Genomic DNA, 13270 nt, shown 5'->3' on the forward strand with positions numbered 1-13270 from the left:
TGACTCTCTCTTTCTTTAACCTTTTTCTTTTGGAAGTTTCTTTTTACGCTTTTGAGTTGTTTGGTCGAATCTAAATAATTGAAATTTGGAAGAATTTGTTGAATAAATGTCTATTTAAGGTAAAGTAAGGGGACTCTCCTGGCCATAGCTTATTTGCTGTAAACAGAGGAACGTGAAAATTAATTGTGTTCAAATTTTATACTGAATTAGAGAAAGCTCCAATCGTCTGACCTAAAATCAAAATTCAATTGTCACAACATCTTATGTAGTCAAACAGTAAAGTGCAAAGATCGGAAAAGTTAAATGGCAGAAAAACTTTAAAATATCAACGTTTTTTTTACAGTATACATGCATAAGCAACAAATACCAGAAAAATGTAGTGCAGTGAACGCATCATCAACAATAAACCGTTATTTGCGTCAGCCGTTAGACTGTTGAGTGGTACGGTAACAGTCTGCTTCTGGGGCAGCTCTTCATCGCCTCCACAGTCTGATGTGGATGAGAGGTGGTGCCCATGATGGATTTCTGTTTTCCCATCATCCTCCTCTCACCCACCTCCTTAAAGGGGTCTAGATCAGGGGTCTGCAGCCTGGTGTAAAGAAGCCACATGCGGCTCTATAGCTTTAGGAAAAGAATGCTAATGATTTAAATAAAAAATGGGTTTGGTTAACTTTATTTTATTTAGTGATGGTTTAATATTAAAGTAAGCTTCAAGAACATATTATCTTAAGGTAAATAATTGCTCATGTATACTTTTGTTTTTCTTCCTTAATGTTTTCATGTTTGTATTTAAATGGTAAAATTAAAACAAGATGAAGATTTTACCACAGTCAAAATGTAGAAAATACCATACTTGACTTCCATTCTTTATCCAAGTATGTTTGCTGCAGCAAAATGACTTTTTTTTGACATTTTATTTAAAAAGGAACTTCTGTCTGCTGCTGTCGAGAGTAAAGGGAATTAAAATAGATATGATTCAACAATAATGATTTATTGTTGAATATTTACAACAATAATTATCGTAAATATTTAAAAGCTACACATTTTTAAATCAATGGCTGAATGGTCGCACAAATACTTAAAAAAGTGTATTTTTCTAAACAATGAAGTGGAGCTTTGCGGCTCTTGCTGGGGTTTGGCAGTAATAAAACAGACCCAAACGGCTCTATTGGGTTGTGGGTTGCAGACCCCTGGTCTAGTGAAAAGCCCAGAAGAGAACCAGCCCTCCTGACCAGCTTGTTTAGTCTCTTTCTGTCCTGGTTTGTCCTGCCTGCTCCCCAGCAGTCCAAAGCATTATGGAGAGCAGAGACCACCACAGTCATAGAAAGTCTTTTGGAGAGACCTGCACACACCAAAGGACCTCATCCTCCTCACAAGGTGGAGGCAACCTTAGCCCTTCCTGTCTGTCTTTTTAGTCCAGTCCCGTTTCTTGTTGAGGTGAACATCCTGGTACTTAACCCTTGTGCTATCCTAGGCACTTTAACATTGGGAGTTGGGTCATCTAGACCCATTAGACAGTTCGCTGAACCTTTTTTCTTCAATGATTTGCGATCTTCACTGGTGTCCATGGATTACATGAAATCCTCTCCACCTTTATCCACCTTTGTCATGGTAGGGAGAACACGTCAATATAAGGCTGGGGTCATAGGATAGCACAAGGGTTAAAGCGGTCCATCACCTCAGTGTCTGAGCCCTGGATGCTCCCTAGAAGTGCACGATGTGGCCCGGAAGTCGATCACCATCTCCTTTGCCAAACTACGATCAAGTGGTTGTGCTGACACTAGTACTTCTAGTTGATGCTCCAGACTCTGCACTCCCAGATTCTGGAGGAAGTCTATGATAAACATAGGGATCATCTTGGAGGATAAAATCAACTTTTGACTGTGGTCAGATGGTCACAGAAGCTTTTCTCTGTTTTCCTGCAAAGAGTGGTTCTTTTAGTGAGGGAAATGCCTCCACATTGCTCTGGTCGGCCCACCAATAAGGATTCTCCGCTCCTTAGTGCTGACGGGGGGAGGAAGCCTTCAGGTGTCGCCTTCATAGAACTTAAACAACAATTTGGAAACCACACAGAGCTGAAACTTTCTGCCCATATCCAAAACAGTGAAACATGGTGTGTTGAATCTTGAACCTGCTCACTGATGCTGCCTGCTTGGTTCACAACACGTACTCTGCAGCTGAAGCTCATCGCTCACATGCACGTCTCTTACAAATGTGCCAAAATAAGAAATAAATAAACAAATGACAGGCTTGCAACAAGTTTTGCCCTGAAGATCCGATTTTATTTATTTTTTATTATTGCATCTCTTATTCTAATATGAGTTTAATCTGACTTTTTATGTGACCAGATGCTCTAGCAAATTGAAATGTTTGGTTTAATTTGAAACAACTTGGAAATTAGGCGTGTCTGTAATCCTGTGATAAAACAGAATAACAACAAATTGTTTGCAAAAACCTAGTTCATTTCATTTGCTGATAAATTAAAATCAGTTTTATTTTTTATATACTTTTACTGCAAAAGAAACTGAAGTGTTTCAAAAAAAATCTGCAAAACCCAACTCGTCCAGCAGATGGCAGCAGGGAACGGGAATCTGCAAACGTCTTTATGGCAAATAAAAACGTAGTTGTTTTGTTTAAATAAATCTATGTTGAATATATTATTAGCTGATTGTAAAGCTACCTGTAGTATCATGACTCCTGTTGATCGGAAACCAACAAGTCCAAAAACTAAAAGCAGACAAATGGCCAAAGCCTGAATTTTTACATGGGGAGTTTTAGGGGGTAAAATGAGTCAATTCCTTCAAGCAGCTGGCAATTAAACTGAAAGACGCCCTCGTCAAAGTCTGGTAATTGGTTCCTGTTGGCCTGTTGGTAGAGTTATCATGAGACTCGGCGGGAAAATGGCTGCCTCCACGACACACACAAAAAAAACCCCAAAGATGCTGAGTCAAGAGTTTGGAGTGGGGCTGCGGCAGAGCGGGAATTACATCTGTGAATGTGGAGGTCTTTTCTCTGGGGGGTGCATCTGTTGTCAATATGAACACTGACAATGGGAGACGACTGAAACACAAGGGCACCGACTGAACCAGCAGCTTCCGTCGCTCAGAAAGGTGTTCATTTGAGACTGAAATCCACCTGAGTTTGGTTTGATGAAGAAGAAAAATCTAAATTCTTTTCATCTCCAAAGCCAATGGGCTGACAGGGACATTTGATGGATCAATGGGTGGATGTGTGGAGGGGTGGATGAAGAGGCTGTGGTGGGGGGATGAGGACACAGGGTGGTTGGGGGAAGGTCGGCGAGGTCAGGCCAAGCGAGGTCCACCCCTCTGCATGCATTGGGCCAGAAAGGCGGAGGATTCTGGTTGAGCTTTGAAGCTCTGGAGTGGACAGAATTCCACCATGGACATGGGGATTGTAGCATGTCATTTGTAAGACATTTTGGCGCGGTGGTCCTAAAAAGCCAGAGCTTGGGTCTTGTCTGGAATGCAGGTATCCAGAAGAGTTTGTGCCATTAGACTCAAGCAGGCAGGTGAGAGGACAGACCCAGCTGCAGAGTTATCTCCCATTATTCGTTAAACGTTTTTGTAAGGATTTTTTTTTTATGTTTCAGTTCATCATTTTGAAAGGTCTATGTAGTACTCGTCTTAACCAAACTAGGAAAAAAGGGTATTTTTTACAGGGTTGACTGCTCCAACAACCTTTTAAGTGCCTCTACTGTGACTTTAGTTGCTGCAGATTTTTTCTCCAACAGGAAACACTCTCAATAAATTTCAGTAGCACATGAAGTCAGCCAATGCAGGTAATTTAAAAAGTGCTGGTATTTATTAGCGGTGGCCTCTGCTCATTTTAATAGCTGAGAGCTTCCTCCCCCTTTTTCTTCTTCTTCTTCTCTCCCATCCAGTCAGGCATTCCTTGCTTGTTTAAATAAGGCCTGCCTGCTTGGGCGAGGGTGGATTCCCCTCTGGCCCTTTGCCCTTTGACCCAATGTGCATTCCGTATGTAAAGTGAGGAATTCCTCTGAAGTTTAGTTAATGGGGTTGGTTTTGTTTTTTTTTTTCTTTTTTTTTTTTCTACTTCATCCTTTGGACTCTGTTCGTGTGCTAGTGAAAGAAAAAAAAAACAAAGTTGACATAGTCAAAGCTGTGAGTTATGGATGAGGTTCGTGTCGGGGTTTTTTGTTGTTAGGAATCAATGATTCTCACCGGCCGATTTTGAGCTTTAATAGAATTTGGCCCCGATCCGCGTTGTAGGGGGGATGGATGATGAGCGGTGGATTTAATGGAAGGTGTTGCTGGGAGGAAGTGTGCAGGTCTTGAGGAAGCAGAGCTTGTTTGGCTGCTGGTGGTGCAACATGATGAGGAGGTTGGTTTTTTTTAGGTTTGGAGGAAAAACTGCACCAGCATACCAAAAGTGGGAAGATTTATGATTGAATCTAAAGAAAATCTGAACATTACTAGCATTTTTTTATGTGAGTATCAACATTTTCCGTGCTAGCCTGACCTTTTTATAGACCTCTAAAGCATGAAGACACAATAACAACACTTTATTTTGAAGGAGAGTAAAGGAAAAGTTTAAATAAAGTTAATAAAAGAGTACTAAACATGCTTTTCATTGAGAAAGAATTAAAATAGAAGATGATCTAGCATTAAAGAATGTTTTTGGATAGGTGATGCTTGAATGATTATCATATAAAAACAGAAGAGATTTACACTCTTCCTTTCTATAAAAACTGCCTCGTCTAAAACCATTCACATATTGCTGCTTAAACATCATTTGAATTGCCATTTATAGCAGCTACAACAAAAGATTTTGAAATGTGAAGGAATTTCTTTCAGCATGATCACACATTTTTACCAGAATTTTGACATTTTCTTTTAGAATCGACCCTTTTTTGTAAAAGTATTTGTAATGGTTTTGTGGTACTGCATCCCAACAGTAAGAAATGTTATCTGTATATTTATTTTTATCTAGCGGTCTCATTATTTCTCCACTTTGATAGAAAAAGGCTTTTGTTTTGTGTAAATAAATTGCTGATTCAATGTGAAATAACTTTATTCTGGATTAGTAAAGGAGATATCTGTGGATGTCAACCAGCTTGTTAATGCAAATTTGGAAACAACAGCTAAAAAGTTTTTTTAAATTCAATTTTAGATTACCCTGCAGATCCCCAAACAGAACCCTGTAGTTAAAGATGGCAAAGAAAAGAGCTGTGTTGTTTAGTAACTCATTGTTTTGCACGTTCTGCCCTATGAACCTTTGGGTCATCAGATAGCGCACCATCGATATTCCTTATCGCATTTCCAGGTGAGCTGACAGGGGCGAAGCTGGGCGGCGGCGTGGAGGATATGTGGAACCATGGGTTCCTTTGCTGTTGTGCCTCAGGATGCCTGTGTACTGTTGGAGAAGCTGTAAAAAGCAGTGCCACCCACACAGCTGGAATGTCATGCATGCAGTCCATAGAGTCTGTTTCAAGAGGGAGGCTGAAGGGGGAGGTGAGGTGAGAAGCCCTGTTTAAAAGAGACTGGGGAGCATGGTTCTCTAGGTGGGGTGCTAAAACGGGAAGGAAGAAGAAACGTTCCTCCCTCCAAAAGTTTCTCCATTAACTTTTTTTTTTTTTTTTTTTTTTTTTTGTGGTGGGAAATTATCAATGACGATTCATCAAGGTTGTTTGGTCTTCAGCTGCCGAGAGGAAATGTGGTGGGAGACGTGAGATGGAGGAGGGCTGGGGGGTTGGGGAGAGGTTAAAGGGCAGAGGAAGAAAGGAGGTACATTTTCGGAGGTTGGGAGGCTGGGGGGAAAAGAGGGAACAATAACTCCCATGTTTAAAAGGGTTTTTCTCAGCCCCCATGACACCTCACACAGGCAGCAGTTCGGAGTGAGGCCTTTCAGAAGGGAGTGGTACTTTGTGGCTTTTCCCCCCTTAGGCTCAGGAGAAACATTTTTGCAAGAAATGAACCTTTTTTTTTTTTAGAGTACAACTACACTTTTTCTTTCCTTTTAGCTAAAAATCCTAGAGTCACAATTGTCTTTTTTCACACGATTGGGATTCATTTTTATTGATTTTTAACACAAATGTTCTTTTTTATGATTCAACCAAATAGAAAAGCGTGTGAAATCTAAATGGGAAGATTTATTTCGGCAATTTCAAGAGGAAAACAAATAACTAAAGTAGATTCTGTGCACTTGAATCAGAGCTTTATGTTGCAGATCTGCTTGATTTACTTTTAGATTTTTTATGAATTAAATTTAGATTTAAAATGGAACAATTTTATTTTAGACTAAAGATTTATTGCCCTGAAAGACAACAAACTTTATTGGTTGACTAAGTAGAATTTATATATAAAACCTTTGAGAATTAATACAGGCAAAAAAAAGATTTAAAAAACAAACTTAGCTGTAAAATGTAAATACATCTTGTAAAATTAGGCTTGACAGTTAAAAATATGCAGAGAAGATTACTGCTTACATTTCTATAATCAATTCCTGTTCAGTTATTTACAGAAATGTTGTCTTTATCTGGATTAAAGACAGAAATAAGGCAAAATTGTGATGCATTAAAACACAAATCAATTATTGAGTGGTAAAAAGTGAAGTTGATGTAATGATAGATTAAACAAATTATTTCAGCAAATTCTGAGTGGATTTCAATCATTTCTTTTTTTGCACAAATCCTAAAATTTAACAATGATTTGCTCAAAGTTTAGTCCTTAAACTTTCATAGAAATTTACCACAACCTGCAGCTTGCTGTTTGGTGATTTAATCAGTTTAAAAAAAATATGTGTGCAACTCTTTTTGAATAAACAATCCATTGATAGCGACCCTTTAGTGAGTTTATGGAAAAAAGAAAAGGGCTGAGGGGAAAAGCAGCTAAAATTATTCTAATTTTTAGATGGAAATTAAGAAAAACGTTTGATGCTTTCTAGAAACATTCTTTTTGAAATTTTGGGTTTATATCAGAAAATATATCGGAATACGAATGAATTAAAATAGTTTATGAAATTATAAAGATAAAACGGTGATGATCTAAATTAGAAACACGATTTTTTTTGATCCAGAATTATTTTTTAATATTGTAATGTTGTTTTTTTTCCCGTTATGTTTGACTTTTACGCGTTTTAAAAAAAGAGGGGAAACACATGTGGGCTATTAATAGAATTGTGGAAGGAGTTTGGAAACCCAAATTAGATCAGTGACAGAAGATGTCCTGATTCAAAGTTTCAGCCCCGTAAATTCGTGAGGGAACAGTTTTTAGAGTCCCTGGAAAAGCCTCGCGTGTGCGTGTGAAGAGAGACGCAGGCGGCATCACAGTATCCACCGTCCGCCTGTATATCCAAACTGCCCCCCACCGTCAGATCCCTACTGAGTGGGTTGTAGTCGGGTGGGGAGTGAAAAGTGGGCCCTCTCCCACTGGATAATGCCATTATTTCAGCTCCTCTGGTCAGGAATGCCAAATTTTACAGCCCGCTACTCCTCTCCGCGCGTCAATCAAAGCCGCGTGAGGGGCCGAGGCGCCCGTGGGGTCCGCCTCCTGAGGCACCGTGTGACCCGATCCATCCATTGATCCCTCAGGAAGTACAGCGTGCACCCTCATTCATCATGTTCAAACTATGCGGGGAAGGCGAAGGGGGGCTGGAGGTACTTTTGGACTCTAGTACATTTAAAGATCAGATCCCAGAGTCTGATCTGCATTTATTATTTAAATTTTGCGGGACTGATCCTGACAGTGAGAGGATAAGCCGGGTTTAGTCCATATTTGCGCTAACTAGCAGTTGAACGTCCCTGTAGAGGCCAAATTGCTCATTTAAGGCAATCCTCTGCGCAAGTGCGGAAACTGTTTGCGCCACAAAGTACATCAAGTCATTAGTGTCCCGACACAGCGCGGGGAGATCATGAGAAATTTGTGAATGGATCACATTAAACAGGTAATGGTTGTACTCCGTGACGCGTCCACGCAGCCAATGGCGGAGGCGCTGGAAGTGTCGAACAGGCGGAGAGCGCACCAATGGCGCGCCGCGAGCCAAAGACTAGCGCAAGAGGGAACCAATTGGCGCCAGGCATGCAAACGAGGAATTTGCTCCGGCAGGCTCTGAATGTCAAGTAGTCAAAGATGGAGTCCGGATCTGCGAGGGCCGTGTGCTTGTGCATGGAAGATTTTTTTTACACCTTTTCAACCTCCGCTGAACCCCTCCCGACTCTTCAAGCTGTGCAGATTTGATCTTTGCGCCTTTCGGGATGACGGTGCGAATCCACAGAGGAGCGGAGCGCGGAAGAGGCTCGCTTCCTTTGTTTTATGGACAACTTTTCTCCTTCTGCCTATAACGGATCGTCCCTCCCTTGGCCAGAAACAGTTCATGATTCTCAGAGGAGGAGGAGTAGGTGGTCGTAGAGAGGGGAAAGAGAGGGAGGGTGAGAGACAGAGGGGAGGGGGGTGTCCACTGCGAGTTGTAACCTTTTTTTTGCGTAAATCGTCAGAAGCTCGCTGCAAAACTTGGAAGTTGGAAAGATGGTCCTTAATTGCGACCCAAGGGAGCGAAAACGCCAGTGAGAGTTGCCTCGATCCGTGCGCTCTGCGCATCTGGAAGCTCCAAACTTGACCAGGACGCGATTTGTGGACCGAGACGCGCGTCCCTGCGGCTGATCATGCTCTTATCACACTGTAATGGCTCTCTGAAGAGGGGGGGGGGGGGGGGGGGGGGACATTTTTTCCCCTCTTCTCCGCGGTGCTGCTGTGTACGCGTGTCCGTGCGTGCAAGTCTATATATCGCCGAAGTGCAATCTAACAAGTTGCCAATTTTGTGCCGTATTGTTGGCCGGAATGGCTTCCGAGCAGATCCTGTGCGCGAGGAGGCGGACAGGCCGCTCGCACAGATGTATGGCGGATTTAAGAAAACGTTTATCTGCAGGTAAATTAAAGAAAACCTCCGCCTTTGGGGCGTCTTTGCAGGAATTATCAAGTGGATCGTGCGTCAGAAAGCGACATGGTGGTCTGGAGATCTCCAGTTTCTCATTTCTTTCATGGTATAGACTCTGTACATTGTGTAACCACGCATTCCCAGTGCGAAAGTTGTTCTTTTTTGTTGTTGTTGTTTTCGAAATTGAACTGCTCGTTTTCACAGCCAAACAACTTCCTGGTAAAGTTTGTTCGCCTATTTTTATTTTATTTTATTTTATTTTATTTTATTATTATTTTAGAAAGAATAAATTCAGAGCCCAAATCTTGAAGTGGCAGGAAAAGAAATGGTCTTTCGTATAGATTTTCAGATTTTTATATGACAGTTTATAACCCCCTCCTCCCGACGTCTTTGACTCCAACCTCCAATTTTCTCCCAAAATTAGAATGCATGTCATTCACTAGAGAGAATAGTATGGACCCACATGCTGGGAAATTCCCATTCTCTGAGGGTGAGGGGAACCAGTGTTGGTTAAGTTGGGAAGTTCACTTAACTCCATAGAGAAAAGTGATATTGTTTAATCTGTCACATCCTTACATTTTTTTCTAAATGTTCCTCTTTTGAGACACACACACACACAAACACACAAAAAACAGAATCTGGGTTTTTAACACAAACTAGCAGAATTGATTTTCTTTTTATGTTGTGTGCATTGAGGGGGATGGTTTCCATGTTGTTGTCCACTGCCCTTTTTCTGTTGCACTACTGGACATTGGGATGAGCAGTGCAATATTAAAAGGGCATTGGCTGATGAAACAGAGACCCACACCTCCCTTTAAACCTGCACAGGGAGCTCTGGAGGGGTTTTGATGGAAGAGAAACTCCTCAGTGCTCTGAAGTTGCTGTGTTTTTTATTTGTGTTTTCAATTCCAAAAAACTAAAATGATCAAATCTCCAATGTGGAGGGTTGAGGGCTGACTGGAGTGTAGTCTGTGAAGAATGGCCGTCCACATGCTGACACATGCTGAGGTCAGCTGCTCTGACAATGTTGCACTACTGTACCATCCATTCTAGCAGTGCAATAGTATTGTCATAGCATTTGGCCTCAGCTCGCTCTAGAAGCGGTGCTGTTGGGCTTGTTCAGGCGGCTCTGAGCGGAGCTGATGGTTGGTAGCAGGTGGTGGCGCAGAGCTGGAGCCTCCTGGAAGTGTTTGCACAGTCCTCGTGTGTTTACTGAGGGGAGTTTGAAGGTACACGAGCAAAGTTTAAAGGAAGGCACAGGCTTTTACTTTGGAATCATGCAGAGCGGGTGCAATCCTTTCAAAATGAAAGCTCAACTTGGGGTTGGAATCTTCTCTATTTTGAAAATCATCTTTCTCTGTGATATTTAGTTTTTCTGGTCAAAAATCACTGCTGAGGGTTGGAAGAAGGGATCAGGCAGGATGGGGGTTGGAGGTCGTCGTGTGTTTCTGAGCATCCTCGGTGGCAGCAGGTCGACAAAGGGGGGGAGGGGGCCGCTTGGGAGGAATGCAGGGAGCCGGGCCCTCCTGGCCCCTCGCGTTTTGCCTTCCCTTTCTCTTCCTCCTCTCGGCGTGCAGATTAGGTGTCAGCGCTCCTGTGCTGTGCCTCGTGTTTGAACCCTCGAGTAACAGAGCGAAGGAGTTTGTTTGTTTTGATGACTGTCAGCAGACCCCTCTTAGTGAAAATGTTTAACCACAGTCCATGTTGCTGTTAGAAGCTGCCGCAGAAGGACACGCAGCTCGTTATTGGAAACAGACAGGAAGCACAGTTCAGAGTAAAAAGCTTTCAGGTGGCTGCTGTGTCGAGGTCTGAAGAAGAAGAAGAAGAAGAAAAAGAAGAAGAAGAAGAGGTGCAAGGAGACCTAAGTTGTGTGAAATTCTCCCCGACTGGAGAGAACGTGACTTGTTTGGGCTTGCTTTGCAATGCTTGCTGGGAAATCCTGGAATGTGTGGAATGGGGGACGGTGGTGCTTCTGCAGTTATCTGAGTGCTCGGAGCAGCACTGAAGCCCAACATGTCAGCGGTGCCTGGATGTGAATCGGAGTCAGACCGCAGAGAATAACAGCAGATCAAAAAGGGGCATCTGCTCCTCATTTATCACAGAACACAAACGCAACTGGGTGTTGGGCCTTTTGTGTCATCTGTTCATGGGTGTTGGTTGTACACATCTTAAAACATATTTTTGAACACCTTAAAATCCCCATTTTAAAGATGTGAACTGTTTTGTTGCTTCATATTGACTTGTTTTTATATGGAAGAACTCTAAATAAAGTTTTAATAAATCCTTATATCCTTATATATCTTTTGCTATCTTCTTTATTTGTTAATATGTTATTAACCACCTTGTTTTAAGGCAATTTTGCTGTTATCTGAAGCATTTAAAAAAAATCTCTTAAAGGCTGTTATTTTGAATTTAAAGATTGAAACATCCGCTCTCCAACTTTATACATTGGTTAAAGCTTTCGCTTTTTTTGTTTACGTAATACATTCTCAATAGAAGCTTTAATTTATTTAAAAAAAAACAGATTTGTTGATTGTTGTAAACTCCCTCAGAGCAGAAAGAACTTCATAAAAATCTTTATGTGTTTTACTTTGCTGTTCTCTGGTACCCCCGTAAAACAAAATTCAATTGAAGTTGTTATAAGAAGAAAACTGCCTCTAAAAAGTACAACTATTACCTAATAGTAAATGTTAAAAAATAAATGATAAAAATAATAAAAATTAGGATAAAAAAGTTTATCTTTAATGAGTTATCCATTAGAACCAAAACTGCTTCTAGGTTTTACCAAGCTTGAAAATTATTTTATTTTGAAAATTGGTCAATTAATCACAAATTAGTTTGTTATGCTTCTAGTTATTTCATAAAAACCATATAGAAGCAAAGAGAATTTTTCTTTAAACGCTTTGCAGAAATTTGGAAAGACCTCTGAAAAAAAAAAAAAGCAAAAGTTTTGGGGCCTAAAACCATTCAGGTGTGCGTCCACAAAATCCAAACAGGTGAGAGCAAAACGTTGGGAAATGTGAGGAAAAGAAAAGGTTTTGAGTTTCCTTCCAAATAAATCTGAGACCTTAATTCTGAAAGTCTCTATCAGTTACATTTTAGAGTTCTCAAGAGAACAGTTACAAAAAGATTACATAAGTGTTGCTTGTTTGGACAGGTTGTGATGCAAGCGTGCAAAGATTCATCTATAGCTGCAGGCTGCTGTACGGAACATGCATGCATCTACTTTGCTCAGAATCTGAAACAAACAAACAACATATTAATAAAAAAGCAGTCCTTTCCAAGGTTCTGAGATTTAGGTTTCCTCTGTAGACAGAGGGCCTGCATGCCTTACAGACTCTCAGTAGACACAAAAAATTCCTCTGAATATTTAAGTGTTTCTGGGTCAAATGTCAACATTTTCAGTCGAGTTTTACTTGACGGAAATTTGTAGACGCAGGACGGGAGAGTTACTCCGACTGCAGCAGCAAATCTGTGGCAGACTGGCTTAATAAAGATAGGAATGAAAGAGTTGACCCAGTCAAAGTCCAGACCTTTAACTTAATTGTGCTCAAACCTTTAGAGACGTAAATAAAAACTACAAGGCTAAGCTAAAATCCTTCCAAAACAATGTTAGATACAGATCAACTAAAGAAAACAAGACTTTTTATGGTTTTTACTGGATATTTAGGCATATATTGGATGATTTAAACCCTTTTGTAAAGCAAGGAACTGTTCTATACAATAAAAAGAGAGACTGTATTTCCTACAAATGTCAATTTGTCAATTCATGGTTGTTTGATATGGAACATCCAAGCAAAGACTGGTTCTCTGCTTTTTCATGGTTCTGCGCATCATAAAATAGATGGGGCTTTACGTTTACACCACGAGCTTCTTTGAAAAATTAAAGACAATGTTTTCAGGTATTTTATGACTGCTTCCAAAAGCCTCCACCTCCTTTCCCATCTCACTGTCATTACTGAAGGTGTAAGCAGGATTTTTTTTTAAGTCATGCTTCTCTGGAGTAAGGTGTGGGTGACATTCCAAACAGAAGTCAAAGAAACTGGTACTTTTATGCTTCTGTTGTAGAGCAGAAACACATGCTATTGTCCAACAAAGGTGAAAGATCTGTCTTACCGCTCCCAACAGATATTAATTATATATATACACACACATTACTAAATAGTTCTTGTCTTTGTCCAGCCACTTTTGAGTTTTTGAAGCTTATTTACGTCCACCTGAAAGGAATACTTGTTGTCAGACTAAACACAGTCAGCAGGACTATGACATTTAAAAGGTGAAAAGGGGCCTCCACTAGTTTCCTCTCAGGGTTTTAGTTTGTGAAGAGAGAAGGACAGAAATTTAGCCTCATCGGACT

At 40.8% G+C, this 13270-nt stretch overlaps 2 non-coding genes across 2 annotated transcripts; both read left to right on the top strand.

The window, feature by feature from the left end:
* The first annotated feature begins 9614 nt into the window (after positions 1-9614).
* On the top strand, positions 9615-9718 carry mir130c (microRNA mir-130c). Its single transcript, NR_107154.1, has one exon. It is a non-coding gene; the product is annotated as a microRNA mir-130c (primary transcript).
* Positions 9719-9906: 188 nt separating this feature from the next.
* mir301b (microRNA mir-301b) lies at positions 9907-10011 on the top strand. The gene has a single exon (NR_107153.1). It is a non-coding gene; the product is annotated as a microRNA mir-301b (primary transcript).
* Positions 10012-13270: the final 3259 nt, after the last annotated feature.

Source organism: Oryzias latipes, chromosome 12 (assembly GCF_053564925.1).
Source record: "Oryzias latipes strain Hd-rR chromosome 12, Olatipes_Hd-rR_3.1".
NCBI classification, from domain to species: domain Eukaryota; kingdom Metazoa; phylum Chordata; class Actinopteri; order Beloniformes; family Adrianichthyidae; genus Oryzias; species Oryzias latipes.